The sequence below is a fragment of the Eubalaena glacialis genome, chromosome 3 (genome assembly GCF_028564815.1).
Source record: "Eubalaena glacialis isolate mEubGla1 chromosome 3, mEubGla1.1.hap2.+ XY, whole genome shotgun sequence".
In the NCBI taxonomy this organism is placed as follows: domain Eukaryota; kingdom Metazoa; phylum Chordata; class Mammalia; order Artiodactyla; family Balaenidae; genus Eubalaena; species Eubalaena glacialis.
Genome location: NC_083718.1, coordinates 65527647 through 65540010, shown reverse-complemented (window position 1 = coordinate 65540010; position 12364 = coordinate 65527647). Strand labels below are relative to the sequence as shown.

The 12364-nt window shown below is 43.6% G+C and overlaps 1 long non-coding RNA gene across 1 annotated transcript in view; it reads left to right on the top strand.

Moving 5' to 3' along the window:
- The window catches only part of LOC133088003 (uncharacterized), a 37390-nt gene extending 25658 nt beyond the window's left edge, over positions 1-11732 (top strand). The window contains exon 3 of the long non-coding RNA XR_009700473.1: positions 11708-11732. This is a non-coding gene — a long non-coding RNA (uncharacterized LOC133088003). The remainder of the gene's footprint in view (positions 1-11707) is intronic.
- Positions 11733-12364: the final 632 nt, after the last annotated feature.

Sequence of the window (12364 nt, the reverse complement as noted above, 5' to 3'; positions counted from 1 at the left end):
GTTCTAATAGGTTTTTTGGGGGGCGGTGGATCTTCAGGGTTTTCTACATATAAGATCATGTCATCTGCAACAAAGATAATTTTACTTCTTCCTTTCCAACTTGGATGCCTTTTATTTCTTTTTCTTGCCTAATGGCTCTGGCTAGAACTTCTAGTACTATGTTGAATACAAGTGGCAAGAGTGGGCAAACTTGCCTGGTTCCTGATCTTAGAGGGAAAGTTTTATGTTTTTCATTGTTGAGTATCATGTTAATTGCAGACTTATAGTTTACTTTTTAAAATATAGAATTCCTAGACAAATTCTGAAATATAAAATTTGGGCAAACACTAGCAGGCATTTGAAATGATAGCTCAGGATTACCAACTAGCAAAAGAAGATCTGTATATGGATTTTCTAGATGTGGTTTTATGGAGACATATGGTACCATACCTGTTTTGTGAGCTATGTTTTCTCGGACTTAGGTTTCAAGGACAGGGATTGACAAAGCATATCCAACCTGTGTGACTATAAGTCATTTGCCTCATGTGATCCTTTAAAAACCAACCTTGGCAGTTTAGACATGTAAGTTCAATGGACCAGCTACTATAATGAATGAGGGATACTCTCTTCTTGGGTCTGTTGAAGAAGAACTCAGAGAGAGAATAATCACCACTTTCCTTCTAGCCACTTAGTGGCTTTAGAGGTTCATGGTCTCTAAGTTTAGAGGTCCTTCCCCTCTAGACTTGAATGAGAGGCAGTAGGAAAAAAGCAACCAAGACAGAACAAAATAATGCCCTCATGAGTCTTGGAACAATGTGCTGCGAATAAAAAATAGACTTTCAGCAAGTAAGGAACTTGCAGGTACAAGAGATTCCGAGATATTATCTTGAATAGACCAAGTTGCATTTGGGAACTGTCTTGGCTTTTTAAGTGTTAGGCTGACTTGGGATAAAAGGAAGGAGAGAAGCTTCATTTGTTTACTTCCCAACGGCTTCCTAAGAGAAAATAAGTATGAATAAGCCATCTGCTGAGTAGGCACTGTAGAATATTGAGAAGACATGCCCACACATCACTCTGATATGAGGTGCAGATAAGCACCCTGAAGCAATGAGGAGGAGTGGCTCTGGAAGTGCACATTGTTCATGATTTAGGAATTCCTCCTCAGCATTTACAGCTTCCCCTCAGTAATGATTGCTGAGCAATTGGTCACCTTCCTTAGCTCATCAACAGCTAGTATTACAGTCCCTAAAGTGCTTTCTTCCGCCCCCTCCCCATTTCCTTCTTACCAACCCTACTTCTCATTCTGGTCCACCAGCCTTATGGTAACCACGACTTGGTGCATGGGTGTGAGAGAAAAAGCACCAGGCAGACAGACAGACAGTCCCAAGACACAGAGCCAGACAGAGAATTCATGAAGCCTTAAACACAGCTGCAGAATTAAAACAAAAATGTCAAGGGAACGGAGTGTTCCAGCTGACTTAACTTCCTGTTGATAAGTCTCTGGGGAGGAGGGGTGAGGTCTGGAGTTCTAGAATTGGAGTAGAGGAGTGCAGGGGGCCTGGCCAGAATGGGGTGGAACGCCTTTGCAGGCATGGTCACTAGGAGTTGGGTTCCCATCTGCAAGGCTGTTGACACTCACTTCCTGAGCCTGGTCGTGGTCAGAGGAGGCTTTCAGCTACTGATGTGCCCAACCCTCAGAAAAACAGGATATTAGCTTTCAGATCTGATTAAGCCATGAGATGCAAATTCCTTCCCCACCCCGACTCCGCTTCCCGACCACTGCCATCCACACCATTCCCCCTTCCACAGCAGAGATGCATCCATCTCCCTATGTGACTTCCAGCAGGGGCTGTCTGCGTCCTGTGCTTCATTGCCAACTTGGCTGTGCGAGGCCAGATTGAGTGCTTAACCCATTACATTATGGCTTTAGATTTATGGTCATTTTGATTAGGAGTTCCTTGCCACATCCCTGGGTGACTAATGAGAATTATCATCAATTAGGAAATGAGAATGGTGAAGTAACTTTGCCCTTTAGGGTTTCCCTGGTGGCGCAGTGGTTAAGAGTCCGCCTGCCAATGCAGGGGACACGGGTTCGAGTCCTGGTCCGGGAAGATCCCACATGCCGCGGAGCAACTAAGCCCATGTGCCACAACTACTCAGCCTGTGCTCTAGAGCCCGCAAGCCACAACTACTGAGCCCGCGTGCCACATCTATTGAAGCCTGCGCGCCTAAAGCCCATACTCCGCAACAAGAGAAGCCACCGCAATGAGAAGCCCGTGCACCGCAGGGAAGAGTAGCCCCCGCTCGCCACAACTAGAGAAAGCCCGCGCACAGCAACGAAGACCCGATACAGTCAAAAATAAAAATAAATAAAATAACTAAATTTATTAAAAAACAACAAACAAACAAAAAAACCTTTGCCCCTTAGAAAGCACATATGTGGTAGGGTCCTGGAGTCCCCAGTCCTCAGCTTGGTCCCTTTGCCTACAGAGTCTTTACAGGTAAATGGTTGTCATGTCTCTTTCCCTACTCACTCTCACCCCATCTCTTTGTCTTTATTGCTGCCTAAAATCCCCACCATGGGCAATAAAGGAAACAAGAAACAGAAAATATAAATCAGAAGCAACTCTGCTCAGGTCAGTAATCTTCAAAATGCAAATATCACCTATTTTTACAGAGGCAAATACCAAGCATAAAACATTCTCAGAACAAGACTCCAGGGGCAGCAGGCTCCCTCTAAGGAGGCCAGGAAGAATTCCAAACTTGATGCCCACTTAAAGGGCTAATGTGTGCCATGTTGGAGCAGACACTGCAAACCTGAGAAGAACAGTCAAAGCTGGCCTCTGACAAACCCTCTTGCCCCTCCCCACCCCCTCCTCCAGGCACCCAGAGCCCCACCATCCCCATCTCACCAAGCTTGCCTAGGTCAGCTTCCTCTTCCTCCTGCCCCCGAGGCTTTCCTTGAATCCTCCATCCTTGTCCCTCTGGCCTTCCTCAGGACCCAGCAGCATTCAGTTTTAAACTGCTTCAGGACATTTAGCATTTAGTTTGCATTATGATTCAAATATTCAAAGGTCTATTAATTATTGCCTTCCCAGATAAATGATAAGTTTATATGATAGGGACCCTCTGTGCGCCTCACAGGCTGAATGATGCTGGAGAGACCAAGATGAGAAAAATATGAAAACATCTCAAATACTATCACAGGGCAGAAAGCAGAAAAGGCGAATGAAGATGTATGAGGGTAGGAAATGTAGTAATGACATACTCCAAAACTGGAAAAACTTTGGCACCAGGAGTTATGAGGTTATACAATGGGATGAGAGCAAGTAAACTAGTCAATAAGTGGTAAGATTTAGGAAAGAAGGTCAAATCCTTGACTACGCCAGAAAAAAACCATAGTTTCGGTGCATTAAATTTATGCATTATTTAAATCAGTGTAACTTAAAACTGGTTTCCAAAATGAAACACTGTTCAAGATAGTGAAATTTATTCAAAATTGAGATGTGAGGAACTCCCCTCCCACCATTTTTTTTATTTTTGGCATGTACAAGCAAAAAATACAGAATTGAATCTGAACTTAGAATATTCTAGAACAGTCAGATGGGAAGAAATAAGACAAAGATGAATCTTTCCTCCAAGGTGAGGCTGCAGCCAAGCAGATAAATTTATTAAAAGTAGGTGAAAATTGGGAATTCCCTGGCGGTCCAGCAGTTAGGACTTGGCGCTTTCACTGCCGAGGGCCCGGGTTTGATCCCTGGTTGGGGAACTAAGATCCCACAAGCTGCGCAGCCTGGCCAAAAAAAAAAAAAAGTAGGTGAAAATCATGAGTGGATAGCTTGGGATTGAGAGATGAACATGGAATCATGTGGAGGCAGCTGCATTTGGTAACTGCCCCTGATTAGAATCACTTCTTCATGATAAAATGCTACTGCTCCTATTACTTCTATGACAATAATGACCCAGTCTTTATCACACTCATTATTTGTTAGCGTTATTTTATGCATTTCACATGTATTAACTCATTTAATCCTTACAACTCTATGTGGTAAATTCTATTATTATCCCCATTTTACAGATGGAGAAACAGAAGCAAAATTAAGTAACTTGATCAAGGTCACAGTTAAACCCAGGAAGTCTGGTTTCAGTGCTGATCTTTAAATCTCTGTGCTGTCATCTGTGTTACATCGTTCCATGTTTGTACTACATTTTTAAAAATTAATTTATTTTATTTTTATTTATTTTTGGCTGCGTTGGGTCTTTGTTGCTGTGCGCGGGCTTTCTCTAGTTGTGATGAGCGGGGGCTACTCTTCACTGCAGTGCGTGGGCTTCTCATTGCGGTGGCCTCTCTTGTTGCGGAGCACGGGCTCTAGGCGCGGGCTTCAGTAGTTGTGGTGCACAGGCTTAGTTGCTCCGCGGCATGTGGGATCTTCCCGGACCAGGACTCGAACTCGTGTCCCCTGCGTTGGCAGGTGGATTCTTAACCACTGCGCCACCAGGCAATCCCTGTACTACATCTTTAGGTGGACATTCAAGAACTGGATTACAAAATGGATTATCTACCTCTTTCGCATGGAGCCAGTGTCCATTCACTCATCCAACATGTATTTACTCACCAAATTTGAACCCAACATCAATCATAGGGACTTAACCAAGACAGAATGGAATGTGCTCTCTTTAAGAATAAAGTTTTGTGGTAGGATAAAGAAAGTAAACAGGTAATTATAAAGTAATCCTTGCAAGGACAGGAATAGTGCAGGCATGAGGTGCACATAGGAAGCACATCTCTTCCAGGTGGTGGGAATTGGAGGGGGGTGGTCAGGACCATCTTCCTGGAGGAAGCCTAATCTGAGAACGAAGAGATGAATAAGAGTTAATTTTATTCTTTGTGCAAAGCAAGGAATGTGTTCCAGGCAGAGAAAAGAGCTCATTCAGGGACCTGAATGCACATCAGGATGGTTTGACTGTGCAGTACTGGGTGTTCTCTGTTGAGAAGAGGCTGGAGAGGTAAGCATTACCATGTCAGGAAAGTGTGTGAGTTACACCCTCCAAAGTAATCTTTAGAAAGATTACCGCCTGTGGAGTGGAGAATAGATGCAGGGAGATGGTGAGTCACGGTTGGAGTCAAGGACAACAATTAGCAGATATGCGGATGAACTACGACACTGTTTTCTTAATCCAGATGAAAGATGGCAATGACTGTGATTGGCGGGAGGTTGCGGGGAGTAATGTCATTATATTTTAGAGCTAGAATTGTAGCACCTGGTTGAAGGTGAAGGAGGAATCAAGAATGACTCCCAGGTTTCTGGCATGAACAAATGGATGGATAGCAAGACCACCACAAGAAGGAAAGAGAAACAGGTGGGGACACAGGTTTTTAGTAGAATTTTGCAAATGCATACTTTGTGCAGAAAACTTTCCACATAATTCTTTGCCTGTTGCCCATGAAAAAAAACAAAGAGAATGAATGACCAGTGGGAATTGGGTACTATTCTTTCTTATAACCTGTTTCTCTTTATTAGTGTAGAATCACTGAAGATATTCATTGTAAGGCCATGTGGGTAACCTCCAGCTTTGGACAGCTCCTGCCTAATTCAAGCTACTGACTCATATTAGCAAATGCCTTTAGTGGCAAAACTGCAACATCGCTTGACGTTACTAACAATATCCTAAAAGGAACTGTGATATGAAATTACTTCATGAAAACATACCTTTATTTATTTATTTATTTTTGGCCAGGCTGCACGGCACGCGGGATTTTCCCTGACCAGGGATCAAACCCGTGCCCCCTGCAGTGGAAGCACGGAGTCTTAACCACTGGACTGCCAGGGAATTCCCAGTTCTTTTCCTTTTTAATAATAAGAAAAGATAAAGGACTGTATAGCACAGGGAACTATATTCAATGCCTTGTAATAAACCGTAATGGAAAAGAATATGAAAAAGAATATATATATATATATGTATAAGTGAATCACTTTGCTGTACAGTAGAAATTAACACAACATTGTAAATCAACTATACTTCAATAAAATAAATTTTTGAAAAACAAAAAAGACAAAGGATTATCTAGACCACCTGTTGTCTGAAATTTAGGAATTAAGACATTTAAAATTCTGGGGCTTCCCTGGTGGCGCAGTGCTTGAGAATCTGCCTGCCAATGCAGCGGACATGGGTTCGAGCCCTGGTCTGGGAAGATCCCACATGCCGCGGAACAACTGGGCTCGTGAGGCACAACTACTGAGCCTGCGCGTCTGGAGCCTGTGCTCTGCAACAAGAGAGGCCGCGATAGTGAGAGGCCCGCGCACCGCGATGAAGAGTGGCCCCCGCTTGCCACAACTAGAGAAAGCCCTCGCACAGAAACGAAGACCCAACACAGCCATAAATTAATTAATTAATTAATTTAAAAAAAAAAAATTCTGACAGTACTCTTATTTTTTCAATCTGAATTTTTTTCTTCCCCAATGGATATTAGTTAGGTTTCCCACTCTCTTTTTCTGTTTCACATTCTCCCATCTGTGTGTGTGTGTGTGTGTGTGTGTGTGTGTGTGTGTGTATGCACTTCCATACTTCCATGCCAGTCTTTCTCCACATCTCTGCTGGACATTTATCTGAGGGACTGCTTCTTTCTCTGTACTGGTATATGTGTCTGATTTTGTCTTCTTCTTGTCAGTTTGTGTATATCTGAATCAGTTGGATGCTTTTAGCTATAACAAAAGGTCATACTCAAATGGCTTAACTTTGAAATAAAGAAATTTATTGCTTCACATAACAAGAATTCCAGGGGATAGTCCCTCCGGAGTTGGTCAATTCAGTACCTCGACAAAATCATTTGGTCAACAAAGCCATTGGTTCCTTGTTCAATGAATGTTTATTGAATGACTATTTGTGTCCAGCCTTGATTTAGGTACATGGGATATACACTAACAAAAAAAAGAAACAAAAATCTCTGTCCTCATGGAGTTTATGTCCTGAATCTTCCCAGCTTTGTCTCATGTGGTAGCACAATAGTTGCTGTAGTTCCAGGCATTACATCAGGTAGGACAACACCTTATATTTACATGGCATCTCTTCGTATGTGTTTCTTTAGCAGAAAGGATAAAGATTTCCCCTTTTATCTCATTGGCCAAAATTTCCTCACATATTTCTCTCTAAACCAGTTTCTGGCAAGAGGAATGTTATTTCCATAATTGGCTTAGACTATTCAAGATTTACGTCTTTACTGAAGCTTAAAAATAAACTGACACACCAGGCCCCACTCTGTGTTCACCTACAGGAAGTGGGCGGGTCAGGCATAGCTATTTTTTCAAAGTACCCTGGGTCATTCTAATCTACATCCAGAGTTAAAGCTGGTGCTCAGATGCTCTGCATGATACACTTTAGGGCTGAGAAGGTTTGGGTTTCCTTGTAGATCTGTATAATTTCATTCCTGAACTTGGACTATGCCTCAGAAGGAGAAGGCTGCAATCTGTTGAGGCCTCCAAACCGTTCCCTTTGGTTTTTTTTGTCAATGCTGTTCTTTGGCTTCCCCCAGCCTCATCCCAGGAAATCCCTAGTTGGCCCTTCTCAGCCGTAGACTCCCAACCCCTTTCTCAGTGCATGGCCAGCCTTCCTTCAGTCCAACTTGCTTTGGTTCTTGTGTTTTCTTTCTTCCCTTTTTTTTTAATGTTAAATCTCTCCTCAAAACTTTAAATATCCATGTGTTTGCTTCAACCACTGAAACATCACAAAAATATTTGTACAAAAAAGATTTGTATAATCTTCCCCTTCCTGTCTCCATCCACTATCATTCCAGAAGACTAGGCTCTCTCTCTTCTCCCAATATCTATCTGTCTATCTATCTATCTATCTATCTATCCATCTATCATCTATCACCAGTGTCAACAGGCCCCTGGCCCATCCTATGGATCTCTGGGGGGGGGGGATGGGGGGGAGGAACAGATGATGAAGGGACTGGGTAGGGAGTTAGTCTGGAAAAAAAAGAAATGGAAGGGCTCAATTCTTATCCCCACCACCTTTTTTCTTAATTTTTTAGTTTGAAATAATTTTTTATTTTATTTTATTTATTTATTTTTGGCTGTGTTGGGTCTTCGTTGCTGTGCGGGCTTTCTCTAGTTGCGGCAAGCGGGGGCTACTCTTCGTTGTGGTGCACAGGCTTCTCATTCTGGTGGCTTCTCTTGTTGCAGAGCACAGGCTCTAGGTGCACAGGCTTCAGTAGTTGTGGCATGTGGGCTCAGTAGTTGTGGCACGTGGGCTTCAGTAGTTGTGGCTCGTGGGCTCTAGAGCGCAGGCTCAGTAGTTGTGGTGCACGGGCTTAGTTGCTCCGCGGCATGTGGGATCTTCCCAGACCAGGGCCCAAACCCATGTCCCCTGTATTGGAAGGCAGATTCTTAACCACTGAGCCACCAGGGAAGCCCTGAAATAATTTTAAACTTTGAAAAAATTGTAAGATTAGTACAAAAGAACTCCCATACATCCTTCACCCGGAATTTCTTACAGTTTTGCCAATTCTAATAATCTTTTTTCAGCTTTATTGAGATATAATTGACAAAATTGTAAGATACTTAAAGTATACATTGTGATGATTTGATATGTGTATATAGAATAATTCCTTTAACATACTTTATAGTCAAAGGAGCCAACCTAGAAGCACATGGTCAACCCAATTGTCATGTGGTTCTAGTCTCCTTTAACCTAGAACCCTTCCCCAGCCTTCCCTTGACCTTCTTGACATCGGCACTTTTGGAAATCACAGACTAGTCACTTTGAGGAATGTCTTCCTATTAGACTTGTCCAGTGTTTCTTCATGATTACATTCAGGTTATGCACCTTGGACCAGAATACCACAGAAATGATGGTGTGTTCTTCTTATTGCAGCCCATCAGGTAGCATGTGATGTCAATTTGTCCCATCACTGGTGGTGGTTTTTTTTTTTATTTAATTAATTAATTTATTTATTTATTTTTGGCTGTGTTGGGTCTTCGCCTCCATGTGAGGGCTTTCTCCAGCTGTGGCAAGCGGGGGCCACTCTTCATCGCGGTGCGCGGGCCTCCCACTGTCGCGGCCTCTCTTGTTGCGGAGCACAGGCTCCAGACGCGCAGGCTCAGCAATTGTGGCTCATGGGCCTAGTTGCTTCGCGGCATGTGGGATCCTCCCAGACCAGGGCTCGAACCCATCTCCCCTGCATTGGCAGGTGGATTCTCAACCACTGCGCCACCAGGGAAGCCCTGGTGGTGTTTATTTTGACCACTTTCTTAATATGGTGTCTGTTAGCCTTATTCTCTGTAATGTTACTTTTTCCCCTTTGTAATTAATGAGTAATTTATAGGGAGATAATTTGAAATTATGTAAAAACCTATTCCTCATTCAATTTTTACCCACTAGATTTAGCATCCAATGATGTTTCTTGCCTAAAATTATTATAACTGTAATTGTTGTCATATGGCAATTTTCTTTTCTTTTTTTTTTTTACATTTGTTCGTCAGCATTGTGCTATGAGAAAGAGCTTTCTCTTCTTCCACTTACTTATTCACTTATTTGTTTATATCAGTGTGGACTCATGAACTCCTATTTTATTTAAAGGGTATAATACATTGCTATCATTGTTTATTTTGATCCTATTATTATCCCAATATTGTCCTAGGAGTCCCTGCAATCTGTTTTCTATGTTTTTTTTAAACATCTTCCTGTCATTTATGGAGCACTTCCATATTTTCTGGCACAACAAGATGTTCCAGGCTTATCTTGTTCTTTACCTGTCCCAGCCCTGTAATCAGCCATTTTCTCCAAGGACCCTTGGTTCCTTTAGTGGAGAATGGTATTCAGAAACCAAGATCTGGGCTCTGTGTGCACTGATTGCTACTGGCGTATCATTTCTCCCAGGCCCTCTCAGTGAATCAAACTAAGAAATATATGTATGTATGTATACACATTTATATCTACATCTATGTATTTACAGACTGAAAACCATGAGTTCACACCAATACCTCCCACTCCAGTTCAGCACCACAGGGTTCATTCCAGTCCCCACTCCCCTTGCATATTTGTATCTCCCTTCCCCATCAGAGAGAATCCTGTCTCCCATTGGCTTCTACATGTCAATTTCTTTGCTCAATTTCCATATGTAATCAATCTCCCAATCCCCAGAGGGCCAGTCGAAAGACTGCCTCATGAGGTCACCAACCCCTGCTGGCTGCGTGCTCCACACTTCAACATCCTCCCTGTGGCCCAACTGTTACCCTGCTACCTTCCTCCTCAATTTACCTTTCGCATGCTACCATCTTCCTCTGAGAAACCCTCCACTGCCATTCCTTGAACACATAAAAGCACTCAAGCCTTGGTGCTTTCATTTCAGTATATCCAACTCTGTTCCCCACTGACAGTCACTTGTAGCGGAATGAGTTGTTTTATTTTATTTTTGCCACATTCCCAGGACTTAGGGCTGAAGTATATATGTTTTAAAGTTAGTATTTATAGCCATGAAAGAACATCTGCTTCTTGCTCTTAATTTTCAAAATGGACAATCAGCAGCACAGTGTGGCCACTTACTAAGAAATGACTGATTGGAGCTCTTTGCAAGTCTGCTTAAAAACTTAGTTACTGGGCTTCCCTGGTGGCGCAGTGGTTGAGAATCTGCCTGCCAATGCAGGGGACATGGGTTCGATCCCTGGTCTGGGAAGATCCCACATGCCATGGAGCAGCTAGGCCCATGAGCCACAATTACTGAGCCTGCGCGTCTGGAGCCTGTGCTCCACAACAAGAGAGGCCACGATAGTGAGAGGCCCGTGCACCGCGATGAAGAGTGGCCCCCGCTTGCCGCAACTGGAGAAAGCCCTCGCACAGAAACTAAGACCCAACACAGCCATAAATAAATAAAATAAAACTAAAAAAAAAAAAAAAACAACTTAGTTCCTGCTTAACTTGTACCCTTTCACGATCTTTTCTCCCACGGGGTCTTTTCTCCCACTGAAGACCCATCTATGGAAAAAGGCTCTGCCTTTGGTTTAAAAGCAAAGATCCTACTAATTTGCTTCATTCATTCATCCACTCATTCATTCACCAAATATTTATTTGGTGGTATTTATTTGATGGTAATATGGGCTCCCCTGCTCAAGCTGCTCTGATGTTTCTTGTTCTTCATTCTGCACTGGCCTTTATTTACTGCTTGGCTGATTCAGACTACCAGGGTGTGTGAAGTGGGGAGAGTAAAGGAAGTGGGTCCTTGTGAGCCAACCAGTCACCTACAGAGGGAGGGGGACCACCCCCTCAGAGCCACTTTCCCTTCCCCTTGGGTTGTCAGCTTCTCCCAGCACACAGAGCAGCAAGTCAGAATCCCAGATAGCCCAGCAAAAACAGGGTGTTTACCAGATGGTTTATTTCCATTCTGGCTTCTGGGGACCTTCAGGAGGGGTGGGAGGGGAATATACGGGGAGCACAGTTCCCATACCTACTCAGGCGGCTGAAACTGAGCTCTGGGCCTCTGCCCCTCTCCCAGTTTTCCACTCCTTCCTCTCATGAAGGTCTCTGCCTAGGGCCCAAATAACTAGGGAGCAGCATCCCACCCTGCATGTTCTGAGACCCAGGAGCATGGTGGAGGCCGAGCTTATTTGCGTTGTGGGTCATGGGCTCTTACATGGCTGAGGGAAGGCCTGAGCAGGGCGTGGGCTGCAGCTGCAAGTCACCTTGAGTAACTGTGATGCTATCTAAAAGTCTAACGGTTTCTTTTGGGTAGGCACTTCCGCCATCCTGTTTGTGAACCAGAAACCTGTGCTGGGACAGCCCTGTTCTGAGCAGAAAGGAGGACTAGATGGAGGCAGAAAGGAAAAGGCCCCATGAGTCAGAGTTAGAAGATATGGGAAGAGACTATGCTCCCATCACCAACTCAGTCCTGCACCTTTAAAAAGAAGAAAAGGAAAAAAAATCACCAGCACGAGTATGCATTGCAATGTACCAAGAAACTTCCTTTCTTGCTGCCAACTCTGCCCTAGTGCCCTCACCTCTGTAGCTGTGTGGCTGGAATGGGAAGGGACTCACCATTAAGTCCTGGGAGTGGAGGCCCCATTCACTGGGCCTTAGAATGCCTGGCAATAAAACAAATATTGGGTCCCTATTCATTTGAGCTTGTACATGAGGCTAAGCATTATAAAAGTAGCTACTGTTTTCAGAGTGCCTACCAAACTATGTAGGTGAGGCAAATGAGAATCAGAGTGGGTAAGCGACTTGTCTCAGAAAACATAGCTAGAAAGTAGAAGAGCTGGAATTCAACCTTCAATCTGTTTCTGAAATGAAGGGTCTTATCTTTACGCTCAGCTGAGTTAGATGAACTAGAAAACACTTCGGCATTAGGGATGTTAGTGTTTTAGAAAGACAAGCCTTAGAAGATTCTACA